Consider the following 21156-nt stretch of genomic DNA (forward strand, 5'->3'; position numbering starts at 1 on the left):
CAGACTTCTTATTCACCCTAGTGACACAAAGTAGTCCTGCATCCTGAGAACGCAAAGCCCGGGCCGGTACGTAAGGTTTAATTTGGTCAGCTAGGTAGGGAGGTGCCAGTCCGTGAACAATTTTATCGACTAGTAGCAGAACCTTAAAATCTGATCTCACTGGGACAGGAAGCCAGCGAAAGGATGCCAAAATGGGTGTAATGTGGCCAAACTTTCTGCTTCATGTCAAAGGTTTGGCTGCAGCATTTTGAACCAACTGGACAGCCATAATGCTAGACTGCGGTAAACCAGAAAACATTGCAGTAATCTAATCTCAAAGAGATAAACGCATGGATCAGGGTCTCAGCATCAGCCATAGACAGGATGGGATGAATCTTCACTATATTTCGCAAGTGGAAGAAAGCAGTCCTCGTAATATTTCTAATGTGGAGGCCAAAAGACAACGTAGGATCAAAAATTACCCCAAGATTCCTCACTTTGTCAGTGTGATGTATGACACACGAGCCGAGGCTAAGCGTTAACTGGTCAAATTGATGCCGATGTCTCACTGGACCAAGAACTATCATTTCAGTCTTATAAGAGTTTAAAAGTAGGAAGTTTCTAGACATCCAGCTTTTCACTGATACAAGGCAATCTTCTAAGGATTTTATGTGAACAAGATTACCCGCAGTTATCGGCATGTATAACTGAGTATCATCAGCATAGCAGTGAAAGGTGATCCAAAAACGCCGCAATATGTGCCCAAGGGGTGCTATATAAAGGGAGAAAAGCAGGGGGCCTAAGACGGACCCCTGTGGAACCCCAAATTTCATGTCACTAAAGTTAGAGGTAGTGTTACTGTACAAAACACAGTGAGAACGACTGGTCATATATGACGTCAGCCATGCAAGGGCACTCCCAGTAATCCCAAAATGACTTTCCAGCCTATCAAGTAGAATGTGATGATCCATGGTATCAAATGCAGAACCGAGATCTAACAGCACCAGAACCGTAGTGGTATCCGAATCCATTGTAAGCAGAAGATCATTCACCACTTTAGTGAGAGCCGTCTCTGTGGAATGATATTTTCTAAAAGCAGACTGCAGTGGCTCAAAGAGATTATTCTCAGTAAGATGGTCCATGAGCTGCCGTGACACCACCTTTTCCAGAATTTTAGAGAAAAATTATAGATTTGATATCGGCCGATAGTTTGTCAATACACTAGGGTCAAGATTAGGTTTCTTAAGTAATGGTTTAATCACTGCAGATTTGAAACATTTAGGAACAGATCCAGAAGTTAAAGAAAGATTAATCATTTCCAGCACAGTCGGCCCAAGAGTGGGCCACAGGTCCTTAAACAGTTTTATTGGTATAGGATCAAATAAACAGGTTGTGCTTTTTGTTGACGTTACGAGTTTCGTCAGCATGCCTAGTGAGATACTCTCAAATTCTGTAACTCTAGGTAATACCTCAGTAATGGCGCCCACCTCAATAGCAGGGTGTAGTGGCTCGGTTAAGGCATGCTGGGATATGTTTAACCTAATGTCTTCTATTTTCTTCTCAAAGTAATCCAGGAAATCTTGTTCTGTAAAAGGAGAGTGAACTACAGGTGGTTGTCCATGAATAAATGTTGCCATCATGTCGAACAAGAACTTTGAGTTATGCTTGTTTTTGTTGATCAAATCAGAGTAATAGGTCCGCTTTGTAGCCAATAATGCATGCTTATAGTCTAAGATAGCATCATACCACACTAGGTGGAATACTTCTAATTTTGTACGACGCCATTTCCGTTCTAGACTTCTTGCCTTATGCTTGAGGTCACGCAGGTAATCACTGAACCAAGGTGACTGTGATTTGGGGAGCGTGGTTTTAACACAGGTGGCGCAATCATGTTGAGTGTAGTTTTGAGCACTGAGTTTAAACTATCCACAAGTCTGTCAAGTGACTGGGTATTTGCCAAATGTGAAGCTAAGATATCAGGCAGTCTAGCTTCGAGTTCAGTCTTAGTTGAGGAGTTGACTCATCGCCGTAGTGATATATATAAGGTTGTTCCACTATAAGGTTCTTGTTCTGCTCGTCAATATAAGTGTTCCAACTGCCAATCAAAAGGATCCTGCCGATCGATAAGAAATCATATCGATAAGCGGAATTGATAATGGTATCGATAAAATCTTATCAATACCCATCCCTAATAAACACAGGGGCAAAGTCGAGGATCATTGACATGCCAGTCTGCAACATTGGCACTGGAGAGGTGATTTTCGATACACTTGATGAAATTCTGAGGTATGTTTTATTTTGTTCATTATATTCGATTTATTTTTCATGATTTTATTACCACAGAATCTCATCTCTGCTGTTTGCGGACGATGTGGTTCTGTTGGCTACATCAAATCAGGACCTTCAGCATGCACTGGGGCGGTTGCAGCCGAGTGTGACGCGTCCGGAATGAAAATCAGCACCTCCAAATCCGAGGCCATGGTTCTCGACCGGAAAAAGGTGCCTTGCCCTCTTCAGGTCGGTGGAGTGTCCTTGCCTCAAGTGGAGGAGTTTAAGTATCTTGGGGTCTTGTTCACAAGGGAGGGACGGCTGGAGCGTGAGATCGACAGACAGATCCGTGCAGCATCTGCAGTGATGCGGTCGCTGTATCGTACTGTTGTGGTGAAGAGAGAGCTGAGTAGGGGGGCAAAGCTCTCGATTTACCAATCGATCTACGTTCTAACCCTCACCTATGGTCATGAGATTTGGCTCATGACCGAGAGAACGAGATCGCGAGTAAAGGTGGCCGAGATGAGTTTCCACAGCAGGGTGGCTGGGCGCTCCCTTAGAGATAGGGTGAGGAGCTCGGTCACTCGGTCACACAGTTCTTGTTTCTGTAAAAAAAAAAAAACTAAATTTGGCACATTCAGTATTGTTTGGAATTCAACTGTGGAAGAAATACTAATGATCCTGACTTTAATGTCACTGTGGCAACTCATAATATGTGGACAAAAACCCAGTTATGTGATACCGCTATGCGGTTGTGTGTACTGTATTAAAACTGATTTTGGTGCGATTTGGAGGTTAGAAGGATTTTGTTGATTTTATGGATTTTCTCACTTGGTTATATACAGGTGGACCCTCAAAGGGGTTGACATGTATGGTAACAAACAGGCAGATGCCAAAGGGATTATGGGTAAAATGTGCTTCAGCTAACACTGATTGGTTGACTCATTCATTCTATGTAAAAACCAACATGTTAATGTGAGGCGTGTGTTGGTGTTTACATATAAATGTGCTTTTGTAAAATATGCCATTTTTTATTTGTTAAAAAAACAAACAAAGCCAAATTGTAATTAGACAACCATCTGATATAACCAGTGACAAAATAAATAGAACACAGCCATCTACTGGTGCCCAGATGTTCAGTACTTAGGGCGAATACTGCTATGAACACTACTGGCCAGTAGATGGCAGTAGAGACCCTGAAAACTTGCTAAAACAAATATTCCAAATAAATAATCCGTCCGTGTCTGCTACGTTTAAGATGTATGAAATTTAATGAACGCAAATCGAATTTCAGACATCTTATATATATTACTCTGGAAGAAAGAGGACAGTCAGTGTTTGACAAAAGCAAGATGTTAAAGAACAAAAAGGAAGCGATTGCTGCTCACAATGATTCCAATTGAAAATAATGGAGAAGCAACCTGAGCTTCTTCTGGCATTTTTACATAAAACAAACAAAATAACGACGTCTAAAAACCCAGAAAATATATTCACGAGAGTTTTAAGCACAATATACAAAGGGTTTAATGCTGTTGCCCATGTGGAGCCTGATCAGTGTCTCAAATGCATTTCTCCTGTCGTGAATGCACAAAGATTACCCATAATGCACTGGGCACAGCATGTCCACACTAAAACATTCAAAATTAGTGCATTACTTTACTATTTTCACTTTATAAAACTTCAGACGTGACGTTAATTTAAATAACTTGTCCGAAATAAGCTTGGTTAAAATTTTAACCATAAGTTAAAACTGTATGCCTCTGGATGGATGACTTAGGTGATATTGCCAGCAAACTAGTATGTGGTCAAAAGAAATTAGGTTTTTATTCCCCTGTGAGCAGTTCTCCTTTCTCTGCAGAGGATAGAGCAGTTTCTTCTGAAACTAGCTCTTCTCTGTTTGCAGAGGATAGAACTGCCCATCTACTACACTTTCATGTCAGACTTTCTAAATGTTAACAGTTTAAAAATTATCAGACCAAAATTTATCAGAAGATAATTAGTCTGCTGATGGTTTTCAAAATTATCTGAAAAGCTAATCTGATAATGAAAACATTAGCTTTGATAGTTAACAATTAGCGGATTAGTGGAACTGTGCCCACCACTGCATCTGTCCTTATCGCATTTTAAAAAGAAAACTTGGAAGTTCAGCTACAATTTGCCAGAAGGCACATCAGAAATGCAAGCCTAGATATGATCCATTTTGTTGAAAGTAATTATGCAAAATGCAATTTCTCCAGTTTCAGCCACAGAAGTCTATTACTTCTTTCTGATTGTCTGGCTATCTCGGTGGTTTTCCTCACTTGTCTCCTTCTTGCACGGTGCCTTAGTTTTTGAGAACTGTCTGCTCCACACAGATTTCCCATAGAGTGCCATACTGTTTGATATAAATAAAGCCCAAGACATAATCAGCGTCTTGAAAATGTTCATGTATCCATCCCTTGACTTGCCTGAAGAAGACAATGTAAAAGTGATGGTTTATATCTGTTATAACAAAGGGGGCACTTACCTATGGTCACACCATAATTTTGGCTTTTCGATTTTTATTTCTTTTAATGCATGATGTACAGATTCCTTTTCACAGTGAGTTTAAAGGGCATACTTTTGGGAATTGTTATATAAAAAGCTTGATTTATTTATTTATTTTGATGTCCTAAAAATTTCAAACATGTAAAAACTCAAGGGTGCACAAACTTTCAAACAGCACTGTATCAGTAGACAGCATTTACAAAGGTTACATAAGGATAAAACTTCGATATCACCATTATTTTTCCAACAGATACTGTCCACTCTTCTTGGCAAAATTAACTGAGTACAATTGAATGGGTAGATTGTAGCACAGACCTGACCTTTAAGCACAGTTCAGTTATTTTCAGACAGGCTGAGGTCAGGACATTGGAAGACCATTCCAAAAGCGCTATGTTAGTCTGTTTTTCCAGCCAGCTCTGATGTGAGGCTGGGTTCAGTGTCTTGTTAGAACACCCAGTTATGCCCAAGGTTTAACGGTCTAGCTGATGGTTTCAGGTTTTGCTTAAGAATTCTGAGGCAGTCCTCTTGCTTCATTATTTATCCACTTTGTGCAATGCACTAGTTTCACTGCCAGCAAGACAAACCCAGAGCATGATGCAACAACAAGCATGCTAAAAGCTGGTACAGTGAATGATTCAACTTTACCCTTCTAGACATACCTCCAGTTATTGTGGCCAAACGACTCAAGTGTCACAGGATCCTAAAACCTTACTCCAGAAGGCTTTGTCTTTGTCTGTGGTAGGGTTGTCACAATACTAGAATGTCAAATATGACACCAATACCCAGGAAAATACTTTATATCATTATGTACTTATTTATTGTAATTCAAGTTTTTACTGGCATTTTTCACCTGGAACATGGCAAAATCCTTGACCTTACATGACATCATTTGGCTAGCTGACAGGTGACAGGAGAATTACAGTTAACAGAAACGAAAGACCAGAAGGGTTCCCATACTGAGAGGTTATTACTATTTCTATTTTTCCAATTTATAAAGCATGCACTCATATGAAGCCACCCTAATCATCATGTTTACCCATTCTTTAATGTGTGGGGCTTTGGAAGATTTCCAGTGTTTTAGAATCATTCTAACGGGGACTGAGACTCCTACCATAACAACAGAAAATGTATTCTTTGATACGTTTCCTATTTGTTGTTCATCACCCAGTAAACATAATTTCTCCACTGTGAGATCAATAAAGTATATCTCATCTCAAACATAATCTTGGACAAGTTGGCACAACTCTTCCTAACCAGTCACTCACTACGCTTAAAATATCTGACCAGAAATGATTAATGACTGGACATTCCCATAGACACACTGAAAAAAGAGAATGTTTGAACCAACCTAAAAAGTGTTATGCTGCGTTTACACATAACGACGACAAGTCACGAATGCCACGAAGTACACATTATTGGCCGGTGATCACGAATGTGATGATTCGGGGCAGAGGCGTCAGGTGTCCTCAGGAACTGCTGCAACCTGTTACCACACGTTACGATTAATGGCACGTGTTGCTGGAGAATTATCAGGAACCATTACGCACGGTCAAGAATAGTGTACCGTGTTGTTGCGCGCTACTGCGCATAACAGCGCATCGTTAAGTTCTGTCACGTTGTGAACGAGGTGAATCGTCTCCACACACACACCCATATTCATCCAACCGAATTCAGATCGCTCCAGTTTTTCAGAAGAACTTTGTGACTGCATGCGTAGTTGGGCTCTGTGCCATGGAGTGGCGCAGAGAGGAGGAGGAGGAGACAGACAGAGCCAGATGTGTGGCTTCATGCGGCTCTTGTCTCGCCCATTTTCCCAAACATCAGGCACATGCAGCAGGTGGAACACCTGCAGGAGTGCGCTGAAGAGCACTGAAATTAGACTTTTAGCCGACTTGGTGTCAGCAATCAAACTGAATGCGATGCAGCAGGGTTTAATTGTGCGCGCGCTTCTTCCTCTGCCGGACTGGAGGAGGTTCAGAGATGTCTGGCTGCAGGTGAGTCTCCTCTCACTCCTCTGGTTGCTCAGACTCGTTCTCCCGCTCATCGGTTACAACAGCAGGTGGAACACCTGCAGGAGCATCCTGAGGAGCTTCAGCAGGAACTGTGGAATGATATTTGGAGCCGAGTTTAATTGTGCGCACGTGACAGAAAACTGATTAGTCGTGGCGGGCAGTGAAATGTGACGCCGCGTTACAAGTCGTGTCAAAACTTGACAGTTTCCGTGTCACTTCGTAATAACGCGTGACAGTATGGGCTCCAAGAACCATCACAGGAACCACTACGAACATTGTCACGTTCTATTAAGGATCAATACTCATCAAGACGGATCAATACGCTCAGTTGCGACCTCCACGACGTGAGACGAAATGAGGGTGGTGTGTGACATTTGTAGATTTTTTGACAGGCAAAAACATGCTCCATAAATATCAAGAATATCACGCACCAACATGCACTATTAAGAAACCTATTCAGATGCGTTAAGTCACATTAAGAATGTCAGGAATGTGTCACGAATGACAGAAAAATGACATTCGTAATGCGTCTTGGTTATGTGTAAACGCACCTTTACAATTTGTAAAAACCTGAATGAATTAAGTTGTTTGAATTTAAGTTTGTAAGTTAGAGTTGCTTTAACTTTCAAACTTAAGTTTAAACAACTTAATTCATTCAGGTTTTTACAAATTGTAACACTTTTTAAGTTGGTTCAAACGTTCTCTTTTTTCAGTGCAGTGCATCAGAGTGCCGGTATCTTTTTGACATTTCCAGCATAATGAATTGTTCATAAGACCCATTTTATTCAGACGTACAGGAGTCCAATAGTATCTGTGTATAATCTTATATTGTGTACATTTTCCTTTACATTCTCATAATGTCTCAAAACAATTCTTCTCCATTCCTTATCCTGAAACACACATCCAATGTCCTTTTCCCATGAGACATTTAAATTTTTACAGTCACTACCGAGTGCAGAGCTGATTCTTTGCTGGAATATAGAGGCTCGATGATAACGTGGTGGCAAGGCCAGATAGTCCAGGATGCAGTTGTCCTTATTTGTGGGGGGCAATGACATGACACAGTTCCTTATCTGGAGATATTTCCAGAAATGTCCCTTCCCCTGAAGATGATATTTTTTCAGTAAATCATCATAAGACATGAACACTTCATTTTCATGTGTACATATTTTTGATTGTGCCAACTCTTCCAATAGACTGGTATCCTTCCAACACAAATGGCAGGGCTTTGCCAAAGAGAGGAATATGACTGTTTATAATGTGATAGTTTAAGGAGTTTATGCATTTTCATCCAGACTTCTTTGGAGTGTAGCATAATAGGGTTGGAGACATTGCCCAATTTCTGGGAGAGGTATTCTATGGGTGTGAATGCGGAGGACAAGGACTGTTCAACTACAACCCAGTCTAAATGCTCACTTTTGGTCCAGTGAATGGCAATTTTTGCCATCTCAAAAGAGATACGAGGTCTGTTAGAAAAGTATCCGACCTTTTTATTTTTTTCAAAAACCTTTGGGTTTGAATCACGTGTGCTTGCATGACACAACCTTGAACCTTCGTGCGCATGCTTGATTTTTTTCCACGCCTGTCGATTGCGTCATTTGCTTGTAAGCAGCCTTTGTGTGAGGATGGGTGTAGTCTCTCATCCTTTTTTCTTTGCAAGGAAATGGCGGAACGACTGGAGCAGCGCGACTGCATCAAATTTTGCCAGAAACTGGGCGACAGCCAGGTGGAAACCATTCAGATTATTCAGACGGCTTTTGGTGACAATCCAATGGGCATCACACAGATTAAGGAGTGGTACAAGCTCACCTCGTCCACAATTTCTCGGATAGTCACACGACTAAAAAGCCACCGAAAGCCGTCTGAATCTTCCGAATGGTGGAAGAGCTGGGCATGTCCCAACATGTCCTGTGAGGCTTCAACACGGTGGCGCTTTTGCTCCGCCATCAGCTTCGTGCCGATGAATTTCGCTGCAACTCTTTTCATGGCCAAATCTTCTGTCACAGTGGAATGTGCCGAAAAAGTGCTGATGTCCACCTCTTCCGCAATTTCTCGGATAGTCACACGACGGTCCCACATCATCACAGCGTTCACTTTGGAAATGAGCCGGTCATTTCAACGTGCTGATGGCCGACCGGAGTGCGGCTCGCTCTCCACCGTTGTGCGGACGTCTTTAAACCGGTTGTACCGCTCCTTAATCTGTGTGATGCCCATAGCATCGTCACCGAAAGCCGTCTGAATAATCCAAATGGTTTCCACCTGGCTGTCACCCAGTTTCTGGCAAAATTTGATGCAGTTGCACTGCTCCAGTCGTTCCGCCACTTCCTTGCAAAGAAAAAAACGACAAGAGACTACACCCATCCTCACACAAAAGCTACTTACAAGCAAATGACGCAATCGACAGGCGTGAAAAAATCACGCATGCGCACGAAGGTTCAATTTCAATGCGGGATCGGACTGAAGGCGGGAACGCTCCGTCTTGTCACCGACGTCATGGAAATGATCCGGATGTACAAACTGTTTTCACAGAGGGCTAAATGTTAGCTGCAAATTTGTCATTTTTAAACGAATATTTCTCCGCTGAATTACAAATTTGGGCTTACAGATTTACTTTACTGCATTCACAAGGGCCTTATAAATACATATCAGCTATTTCTTTTCAGAAATCTGACCACATTTATTTCAATGCAGGTCTCCTTTAATGATTCCCTTATCGGTCCTTCAGAGTGGCCGTTGTTTTTGGGGGTGTTTGTCAGGAAAATTATAATTTCTCTACAGTGATGACAGACCCTGCAGCGAGTCTGTAATAAACGTTTCCGCAGCGCGGCTTTGCTTTGAACCTTGAACCAATCGAAGCAGTGATTCGCAGATCGAAGCAGTGCTTGGATCATTGCTTCGTTGCTTCATTTTTTTCTTTCGCATATGGCTGAGTATTATTTACCTTTTTTATGTTAAACCAACCTGTTATGGTCTTCTGAAACAGTTGATAGATGTATTTTATAACTTAAAAACGGGACCGATACTAACACGTTAGCATGTCCATGGCATTTTCAATGTTAAAGTTAGCATTAAGCAGTTGCAGCTGTCAAGCGTTTGTTGTCGTAAAAGAGTCAAATGTATTACAAATTGTAATATTTTTTAAAATTTATTTTTGTTTACATATTAATAATAGCAAGCACAACAATAATAGTAATAATAACTAATCTAATTATTATATACAATTTTAGAGAAAGACAAAAAAGAACCTGAATAAAAACAACAGAAAATATAAAACCAACTAACAATGAACATACATAGATAAATAAATACGAGGTCTGTCAATAAAGTATCGTACCTTTTTATTTTTTTCAAAAACTATATGGATTTCATTCATATGTTTTTACGTCAGACATGCTTGAACCCTCGTGCGCATGCGTGAGTTTTTCCACGCCTTTGTCTCGTTTCATCAGCGAATCGGTCGTGACGCACGAAGCCTCCGTGTGGCTTTCCATGACAAAATCTCTTGTTAAAAGTGAAATCTGCCGGAAAATGGCTGATGTCCAGCTCTTGTGATAACCAGAGAAAGAGCACACGACGGTCTCGTATCCACAAAGCCATCCGTTTAGAAATGATCCAGTTGTTTGTGCCGCGTCGTCGCAGCTCGGAGCGCGGCGCACCAACCGACCTTAAAGCAGTCCTGAAAGCTGTAGTAAAAGTCCTTATTCTCTGTGAAGCCCGTAAAATTTTCACAGAAAGCCAGGTAAATTTTTCGAATGGTTTCCAGGTGCCAGTCTCTAACAGCTTCGGAAAAAATTCTGATGGAAAAAAGTCCTTTTCATTCCGCCATTTCCAGACAATGAAAATCCGATGAGGGGGCGGGACCACTCCTTCCCAAGGCGTGCTCACAGGCGAATGACGTCACCGACAGGCGTGGAAAAACTCACGCATGCGCACGAGAGTTCAAGCATGTCTGACGTAAAAACATATGAATGAAATCCATATAGTTTTTGAAAAAAATAAAAAGGTACGATACTTTGACAGACCTCGTACATACATACAGAAATAAGCGTTTCCTGTGAACACCTAGTGACTCTTACACCTCCATTTCATCCCTGTCTTATTTAAGTTTAATGACAGTTTGTTTCGGTCAAACCATATTTTCAATGTGTTAATTTCTTCAGTGATTTGCTCCAGAACTATCCGCCAAGCTAGAAAACTGCTGCATCCTTGTAAGAGCAGAATACTACTGGAATGAATCTGAATAAGTTGTTTTTTTTTTTTTCCTCACTAAATGGATGCTGCACTCACTGCAGTTTATTGTCTGGAACAGACCCAGATTGCATTTCAGAGCTTCTAGAATTCAAACATTTTCGTGCAGGTAGTGTTGGGGGTTAATTTTGGGTTTCAGCTTTTTTTGTTTTTCACCACTTCCATCCCTGAATATGTGAAATCGTGAGTCACTTTTGTGCAGATTAAAGTCACTAACTGGGTCTCCTGTCTTGTTGCGAGAAAGAAACGAGAATCGTCCTCCGTTCTGTTCACACAGCTCCAAACGCTGCGCAGCTCTCTGCTGAGTCAAGTTAGAATGATAGAATCCAGTTGGAATTAATAACTTCAAAGCGAAACACCGTTTTGTTTATTTTTATTTATGTCCAGAGATCAAGGATACAGTGACCAATTTCATATTTATTTACTTTAAGACTCAATGAAATACATAGAAAACCTGTAAAGCCTACTTTTAGTACAAAATTCACAAGAGGTATCGATAAGAGAATCGGATCAATAAGCAGAATCGATAGATAAAATCTTATCAATACCCATCCCTAATGACGCCTGGCAAAAACTTCAATCTTTGTCTTATCAGACCATACAATTTTATTTCTTTTGGTCCAAGAGTCCTTCAGGTGCCTTTTGGCAAACTCCAGGTGGCCTTTTACTAAGAAGTGGCTTCTGTCTGGTCAATCCACCATACAGGCCAGATTGGTGGATTGCTGCAGAGATGGTTGTCCTTCTGGAAGGTTCTCCTCTCTCCACAGTTGAATGCTGGAGCTCTGGCAAACTGACCATCGGGTTCTTGGTCACCTCCCTGATTAAGGCCCTTCTCCCGCAATCACTCAGTTCAGACAGGCGACCAGCTCTAGGAAGAGTGCCAGTGGATCCGAACCTCTTCCATTTATGGATAATGGAGGCCACTGTGCTCATTGAGGCATTCAAAGCAGCATAAATGTTTCTCTTGCCTTCCTCAGATTTGTACCTTGAGACAATCCTGTCTCAGAGGTCTACAGAAAATTCCTTTGACTTCATTCTTGGTTTGTGCTCTGACATGCACTGTCAATTGTGGGACCTTATATGTAGACAGGTGTATGCCTTTCCAAATCATGTCCAATCAACTGAATTTACCCCAGGTGGACTCAGATTAAGCTGTCATGAATCAAAGAAGCTGGCACAGGATGCACAATGCAGACTCACAACTGATAATGGAATAAGAAGACTATCGGTAGTTCAGGCAGTAGATACGGTACACAGATTTGCAGAGGTACAAGCAGAGGTTCAGCAAAGGCGTCGTCAAAAGCAGGCAGGGTTCAAAAGCACAGCAAACAATGTTATATGGGCAGAGACAAAAAAAGGAACAATGATGCAAGAGATAGCTGTAACGGAGAATACAACATCAACAAACAAGCAACTGAAACCTAAACTTGCAGGGCTTAAATACACTGTGGGTTAATTAGGATGTGATGTGAAGCAGGTGTGGTGAGCAGGCAGAAGGAGGGTGTGGACTAACAAAGATGAGAGGCAAGTGTGTGCAACAAGAGAGTGCTGTGACAGGTGGACAAAGAGATGACAAAGAAAACGGAGTGTGGCCAACAGAGAAGAGGTTGTACTGGTGAAGGGTAAGAGAGTGGGATGATCAGAGGGTGTGACCGTGAAACAAACGAAACTGGGCATGAACACATGAGAACCAAGATGAGAAGAGAGACAAGGGAGTGCAGTGACAGCATGGACATGACTAGAAACCATATTCTAAAAATACTAAACTATCAAGACAGAGAAGAACAAACTGAACCAAAGGCTGCATGGAATATCAACAAGAACAGATTAATACTTGACAATAAATAGAAAAGAAAGCAACAACAAAATCAAAAGCTGAAACTAGAATGGAACTGATATGTGTGGCAAGGGTGTAAAACACATAATATAACCAACAGCTATAATTTCATTTTCTTTCAATTTATTTTCATTTATATGGCACCAAATCACAACAGAGTTGCCTCAAGGGGCTTCACACAAATAAGGTCGAACCTTACTAACCCCACAGTGGTAAGGCAAAACTCTGAGGAAGAAACCTCAAGCAGACCAGACTCAAAGGGGTGACCCTCTGCTTGGGCCATGCTACAGACATAAATTACAGAAAAATTCACAAAACGAATATACAGGAAAAGCTGTTATACAGGACACAGGACAGAATACAGGACAGGAGGGTCTCCAGCACAAATACCACACCCATCTCTGGATGGAGCTGCACCTTAAACAGAGAGAAAAAACAGAATCAAGCATCAGAAAGACAAGAAATCCTGTATAATTTGTCAGCATTAAACAACAAGAAAAACAGGAAATACTAAGGTGATCTCCGGCCACTAGCCCTAAGCTTCACTAAAAGACACAGTATTTAGGTAAAGTTGAGGCTGCAGCACGCTCCATTTCCTAATAAAATGAATTAAATGGGTAAAAAGCATAGTAATATACTATGTCAGTATGCTAGCCATACAAAAGGGAAAATAAATGCGTCTTATGTCTGGACTTGAAAGCCTCCACAGAATCTGACTATTTTATTGATGCAGGGAGATCATTCCACAGAACAGGGGCACGATAAGAGAATGCTCTATGACCTGCAGACTTCTTATTCACCCTAGGGATACAAAGTAGTCCTGCACCCTGAGAACGTAAAGCTCAGGCCGGTACATAAGGTTTAATTAGGTCAGCTTGGTAGGGAGGTGCCAGTCCATGAACAATTTTATAGACTAGTAGCAGAACCTTAAAATCTGATCTCACTGAGACAGGAAGCCAGTGAAGAGATGCCAAAATGGGTGTAATGTGGTTGAACTTTCTGCTTCATGTCAAAAGTCTGGCAGCAGCATTTTGAACCAATTGGAGAGCCCTAATGCTAGACTGTGGTAAACCAGAAAATTTAACATTGCAGTAGTCCAATATAGAAGAGATAAATGCATGGATCAGGGTCTCAGCATCAGCCATAGACAGGATGGGATGAATCTTCGCTATATTTCGCAAGTGGAAGAAAGCAGTCCTCATAATATTTCTAATGTGGCGGCCAAAGGACAACGTAGGATAAAAAAATTACCCCAAGGTTCCTTACTTTTTACTTTATGACACACGGGCCTAGGCTAAGCGTTAACTGGTCAAATTGATGCCGATGTCTCACTGGACCAAGAACCATCATGTCAGTCGTATCAGAGTTTAAAAGTAGGAGGTTTCTCGACATCCAGTTTCTCACTGATGCAAGACAATCTTCTAAGGATTTTATGTGGATGAGATTACCAGCAGTTATCAGCACGTATAACTGAGTTATCACCAGCACAGCAGTGAAAGGTAATCCCAAAAGCGCTGCAATATGTGCCCAAGGGAGAAAAGCAGGGGGCCTAAAACAGACCCCTGCGGAATCCCAATTTTCATGTCACTAATGCAATGAACAATGTGACAAATAAAACCTGTGACAAAAAGCAATCATGAACAAAAATCAAAGACAGTGGATCAAAAACAAGAATGGAACTCAACATGTGACGATAATGAGTGGAGAACAGAAACAACAAGCTGTGACAAAAGCAAAATAAACAGATGATAAAAATAAGCATACAAAAAATAAATCAACAAAGAAAGAGAAAAACAATCAGACCTGAGCAGGGGCAAATCCTGACATACACAAGTTGCACAGGGTACAAAACACAAATTTTTTTCTGTATTGTCAGCTTCTTAGTTTGGCATTTTTGTGCATTTTTGTGGTGTAACTTAGTACTGTCATTTATTCTTTTATTGCCGGTGTTTATTTATTTTTTTTTTTTTACACGGCTCGACAATGACATTTGCCCGCTGGCCCAGCGCGAATTTTGCCCGTTGAGCCATTACAATTTAGAAATTGATGGCCGGCTCCAACCACTACAAATACTCGCAAAATTCTATTTATTTTCCCATTTTTCCCATCGGCAAAGTCAAATTTCTTCACATCTCCAGGTCATCAAACTTCAGCAAGTCCTCCATGTTTGTTTTTGTCTCCCACCACACCCCCGCAGAGTCTCACACATGCTCTGCTGAGGAAACAAGATTTCAGGTCAAAGAAATGTGCTGAACAGGTTAAGAGAATATAATTCAGTGTAATTTCCCCCCCTTTTTTTTTCGTGGCTCGTCTCTGTGCCGTACAGTATGTGCGTGTGTGTTTCTGTGGCTTGTCTCTGTGTTTTGTGTGTGAGGGTTTGTACCCCGTTGTTACCACTCCCCCGTATCTATGTGATCTGTCCACTGTCTGTGTTGTTGTGACGTTCCCCCAGTCTGTCTGGATCAAGATTTCACTTTACATTCGTATGTAGGCTTTGAAGGACTACTTCAAAACTACTTCACAGATTCTCAGCAAATTTGCACCACAAATAGATATTAGGGCATGAAAGAGTCCATTAAATTTTGGAGGTGATCCAGCTCCAGATTGACGGACATCAGAAATCTGACTGCTCTTGTTCAGCACGTTATTGACATGCTCAACAATGAATAACATGTAAATAAGTAACACAAAAACTTATGTAAAGTAAGTTCAAACATAAACCTGTTCAAACAAAGCCTGAAATGCAAAAAAGTAGTAAACTAATGGCAATTGTGTGCAGTCTCTGTGTTCATTAATTTCAGCCTTAGAGTGGACCAGAATGTGCAAAATTACATCAAAATTTAAAAATTTTGGCAGCTGTAGCTTGCACTGCGCATGTACGCCTGGGCCAGTAGAATTTTGTTGGGGCCAGTAACTTCTCAAAGCAGTGGCAAAAATCTTCAATGTCTATCCCTGTTTTACAGCTTTGAATCCTGGTAAAGTGCTATATAAATAGTTATTATTAGTGCACACAATTTTGTGTGCACAGGTTTTACCAAAGCATAAGTTGCAGCACCTTCCAAACTAGTAAAAAAAAGTTTTAAAATATTTTTTGAACACTGTTTATTCAAAAGGGCAACTCCATATTCAATTACAACATAAAATGAATACAACAAATCGAACAGAGCGACTCAGCAAATTCTGGGACATATTCCAGCTCATTGAAAGTAAAAGGGGTATATCCTAAAATATATATTTACTTTATCTACAGCTGGTATTAAAAAAAAAAAAAAGGAAAAACACAATTCCGGTATAATTATGCCAAACCAAAGTAAATAATGACAGAGGTCCAACCTATCCAAAAACAAATCCATATTCAAATGAAGCTTTGCTGTAATTTTTTCCATTAGATATACATTTTTTAATCCGTCACGCCATTGAGGGAGAGTGGGAGGTAGTGCTTTTAACCATAATCTCGTTATTTTCTTTGCTACCAATAAACAAATGTGGAGCAATTGAGCTTCCCTTTTTGTCAAACCACCCCTTGGGGTCAGCCCTATAATGTAATATTTTGGATCCAGTGGCAAATTAAAATTTAGGATGGCTCGGATCTCTGCCTGGATCCCTAGCCAATATGGTTTCAAGGCGGGGCAGTCCCAAAAAATATGCAAATAATCCCCAGTTTGTTTGCAATCCCTCCAACACAGATTAGTTTTACTATTATCATTATTAAAAGTATTTGATGGTGTCCTAAAAAAAAAATCTTAATTTTCCAATTGAACTCCTTCCAAATCGGACTGCTAGTAATTTTATGGCCTCTTTCACACACCTCTTCCCATTCTTCATCCTCAATAATTGTGTTTGCCTCTAACTCCCACTTCCCCTTCACTTCCAGTGAGTTATCAGACAGCTGAGAATGTAAGTCTTTATACATGTTCGATATTATTTCAACTTTACTTTTTTCTTCATTCACCTTACTTAATATTTGTTCAATTGGTGTAGGCAGTTGTTTCAAAGCATCCCATTCTGCACATGACACTAAATAGTCTCGTAATTGTAAATATCGAAAAAACCCATCAGAACCTAAACCAAATTTGTCCTGCAACTGATCTTAAAATCCCTCCATGAAACATCTGATGGATAGTTATCAAACCCCTTTCCGCCCACCCCTTAAATCCAGAGTTTAATTTATTAGGTAAAAAAATCAGCAATCTTAGTGATTTTAAGTGCCCGTGAGGTTGTTAAAGGTGCATTGATTTTCTTCCTCACCTGTGTCCATACTCATTGTGTACACACAATCCACTCATTTTTTATTTTCAAATCTCTCCATTTCTTTTGTTCTAAAAAAGGTACGGTCTCTAATGAAACAATTTGGGAAGCATGGTTTTCTAGTTTTATCCAATTTGTTTCCTCATCCTGCAATACCCATTCTACTAACCCATGCATCTGTGCAGCCCAATAATACAATTACAAATTGGGCAAACCAAGACCCCCATTTTTTTTTTTTGGACTACATAATAGTTTCAGCTGAACTCGAGGTTTTTTCCTTTGCCAAATGAATAAAGAAATCATTTTGTCCAATCTTTTAAAAGTAGAGGATGGAATCCAAATAGGGAGGGCCTGAAACAAATATAACAACCGAGGAAGGAGATTCATCCTAACTGTTTCTATTCTCCCGATTAGGGATAAGGGTAGAATTTCCCAGCGGACCAGGTCAGATTTTATTGATAAAAACAATTTCCCATAGTTTTCTGTATATAATTGAGGTTTGTGGTGTAACCATTATGCCTAAATACTTAAATCCTTGGGTGGGCCAATTAAACAAAGCAACTTTATCCAAATCTAGCGGCCTATCACCCACCAACATCATTGCTTGTGACTTTGTCTCATTAACCTTATAACCTGATATCATTCCAAAGTCCCCCAGACAATCCATAAGTGCCGAGACAGACATCTGCAGGTTGGTAATATACAGTATCACATCATCCGCATAGAGCGAAATCTTGTACTCTACTCCACCCACCGATACTCCCTGTATATTGTCATTATCTCGAATCATTTCCACCAGTGGTTCTATGCTTATAGCAAATAATAAAGGAGAAAGTGGGCACCCCTGTCTAGTTCCTCTTTTCAGTCTGAAAGGTTCAGAACAATGTCCATTTACTTGTACTTTTGATGTGGGTTCTGTATACAACACTCTAATCCAATCAATAAAATCTGAGTGAAATCCCATTTTCCCCAATGTGTTCTCCAAATACAGCCAATCCACCCTATCAAATGCTTTCTCAGCATCTAAGCTGAGAAGCATTGAAGGTTCCTGTTTCTGGAAAATTCTTGAAAGGGTAGTTGTAAAACAGCTAACTGATCATCTGCAGAGGAATGGTCTATTTGAAGAGTTTCAGTCAGGTTTTAGAATTCATCATAGTACAGAAACAGCATTAGTGAAGGTTACAAATGATCTTCTTATGGCCTCGGACAGTGGACTCATCTCTGTGCTATATATATATATAGACTTCCAAAAATCCAGTAGGTAGCCCATGAGAACTGAACAAATAAACCTTAACCAAAAGGGCTTCCCACTCCCGATGACTCTTGGGCAGAGAGCCATAGCTCTCCGGGCTGGTTGCACTGAGTGCTGTAGTGACGATCATCCAGGAAACACGTCGCATTAGAGGCTGCGGGTTTATCAAAATAAACAGAGTTCTGTCCCCTCACCCCTGCAAAGACCCCTGTCCACAAAATATAGTATAGTCACCAGATCATAGCCAAAAACAAATCTGTCCCTTGCAAATTACCCGATAAATGATACTTGTTACAATCAGTCCCTACAAATACCCAATTTTACTTCTGCTGTGGTCACCCTTTTTACTCAGAAGCTGTGGGCCTGGAATCTTCATTGCCTCCGCAGATTAGCGATCTTATTTCTGCTGGGATAAGTTGTTGGTTCTTTCTCCGCCCGCTCCAAGTTGTCCACCCATCCCGAACCAGCTCCCTCTCCAGTACATCCCGCTCCTCCATCACTGCCTCCACACCCAGCTCTCTCAGAGTTGACTGTGCCTCCAGTAGTGAGGGGAACTGCTTGACGCCCTTGTCCAAAAAGATTCTCAGCTGGGCTGGGTAGGGTGACTGGGCTTTGATGTTCTTCTCTTTCAGCTTTTTTATTATCTCTCGAACCTTTTTCCTCTTCCTCTGCACCTCAGCGGAGTAATCTTGATCAAAGTAGACCTTGTGACCCTGGAACTCCGCATTTCGTTGCTTCCATGCCTGCTGCAACACTGATTGTTTCACTTTAAAGTTCAGAAAAACTATGATTGACTGCGGGGCCGCAGCAGCATCGTTGGGCTTTGGGCCCGGGGCTCTGTGTGCACTTTCCAGTTTGATCTCCGTACCTTCTTGTAACTCCAGCGAGTTGTACAAAAAATCAGTTACAGACTTCATCATGTCATCTTTCTCAGCTCCTTCTGGTATACCATAGAGCCTTATGTTGTTACAACGGAGTCTGTTTTCCATGTCATCACATTTAACAGCGAGGTTAGCTTCTCGTTTTTAGCAGGTAGCTCAGTGCCTTCTCATGCTGCGTACATCTGTCCTCGACAGCACTCACTCTTTCCTCCGTGTCCCCCAGCCTCTTATCAAGCCCCGCAGTTCGTTGTTTTAAATCATCCATAGTGGATTCCAGCCTTGAAAGAGAAGTCTTTAAATCACCAAAAGAGTCTTTATTTTCCTGTCGGAGCTTGCGAAGCTCCGATGGCATCTCGGGCTCAGCAGTAGCCTCCCCAGTATTTTTCAATGGCGTAGCCTCGGCTAACATTAGCTGCTTGGGGCCAGCTTTACCGTCCTCATTTTTTCCTCCTCTCGTGTCTTTTCGCATTGTTTTTTGAGTCGAACTCATGGCTGAAATTACCTTGTCTTGTGGTCCTGTGCTCATTTATCTGTTCTTAATTTTTAATCGGCTATTTTAATGGGTGCGTCGGAGCTGAGAAATTAGCTGTCCATCTCGGCCATGACGTAGGCGGAAGTCTTAAATATAATAATAAATATTTTTATATACTATATACTGGAATACTACTTATGTTAATTCATAAATTTACAATAAACATGAGTAAGTTCTTTGACTTCTCCCTTCTGACTTGGGTTTGCCCACTATTAGCCAAAAAAAGAAAAAGAAAAAAAAAAAAAAACTCCAAGTCCAAGCTCAACTTTTGGTTTTCAGTACAACACAGACCACTGCATGTTTGAGTTGTCACAATAAAGGGAAAATACTGTATCTCACTCACACAACATGTTCCACGCCAATGCTACAAATACAATAGCTACATTGATTCAACAAGTGCAATATAAGTAAAGCAGTTACGATAACTCTTCTTGTGCTTGTTAATTTCTGAGCTTACTGGTAAATATATTCAGTAATACAAATAAAACCTGTAATGTCTAAACTATGCTAATATAGTGTGTGGAATAATAAAGGAGGGTTTAAACCTACACACACACACACACACACACACACACACACACACACACACACACACACACACACACACACACACACACACACACACACACACACACACACACACACACACACACACACACACACACACACACACCCCAATCTATGCCTTTGGTTTACTGATTTACAGTGAGGCAAAAACAAACTGATTTGGAATAATGTGAAGCAAAGAAATGAAATGAAAGAAACACATACTTACTCAACTACAACAAGGACGATGGTGGCGAAATTACTGCTTTTTAATCACAAAAAAGTCTACTTTACTACTTTTGCTAGCAGTGTAAACACTATTAATTGCCAAGACAACGTCGATACGTATAATTACAAAACGCTGGGTTGAAAAAAAAAACAGAAGACGTATAGAGTGGATAAAACGACGAAAAGCGTCACTCACCGCTTAGCGAACAGTTGGAGCAGACCGAGTTTAAAGGCGGAAAAAGTGTGTGTGTGTGTGTGTGTGTTTTCAAACAGCAGGTGGCTGCGCCTTAATTTTACCCACGGAGCGTTACAGCCCCGCGCGCGAATGAAGCATCTTTTTCCGGTTTTACTATTACTGGTTTCAGTCAGCGTTCTTCAAATAATACACATTTGCTTTTATTTTCTAAATCGCACCTGTGGAAAAACTGCCTCGACCTTGAAGAGGAACACACAGGTGCATCTCAAAAAAATTGAATATCGTGAAAGAGTTTATATATATATATATATAGAGAGAGAGAGAGAGAGAGAGAGAGAGAGAGAGAGAGAGAGAGAGAGAGTTTTCAATCACGTGACCGGTTTGCTGCAGGACAGGTGCCGTC

The 21156-nt window shown here is 40.9% G+C and overlaps 1 protein-coding gene across 3 annotated transcripts in view; it reads right to left on the reverse strand.

Moving 5' to 3' along the window:
- Positions 1 to 20876, reverse strand: part of LOC117512107 (alpha-1,3-mannosyl-glycoprotein 4-beta-N-acetylglucosaminyltransferase C-like) — a 58454-nt gene extending 37578 nt beyond the window's left edge. The window contains exon 1 of one of the 3 annotated variants that reach the window (XM_034172071.1): positions 20754 to 20876. The gene's annotated coding sequence lies outside the window, so the exon portion shown is untranslated. Of the gene's footprint in view, positions 1 to 20558; positions 20682 to 20753 lie in introns of those variants that run through there. The other 2 variants (XM_034172072.1, XM_034172073.1) reach the window with 2 other exon arrangements.
- Positions 20877 to 21156: the final 280 nt, after the last annotated feature.

The sequence above is a fragment of the Thalassophryne amazonica genome, chromosome 6 (assembly GCF_902500255.1).
Source record: "Thalassophryne amazonica chromosome 6, fThaAma1.1, whole genome shotgun sequence".
NCBI lineage: Eukaryota > Metazoa > Chordata > Actinopteri > Batrachoidiformes > Batrachoididae > Thalassophryne > Thalassophryne amazonica.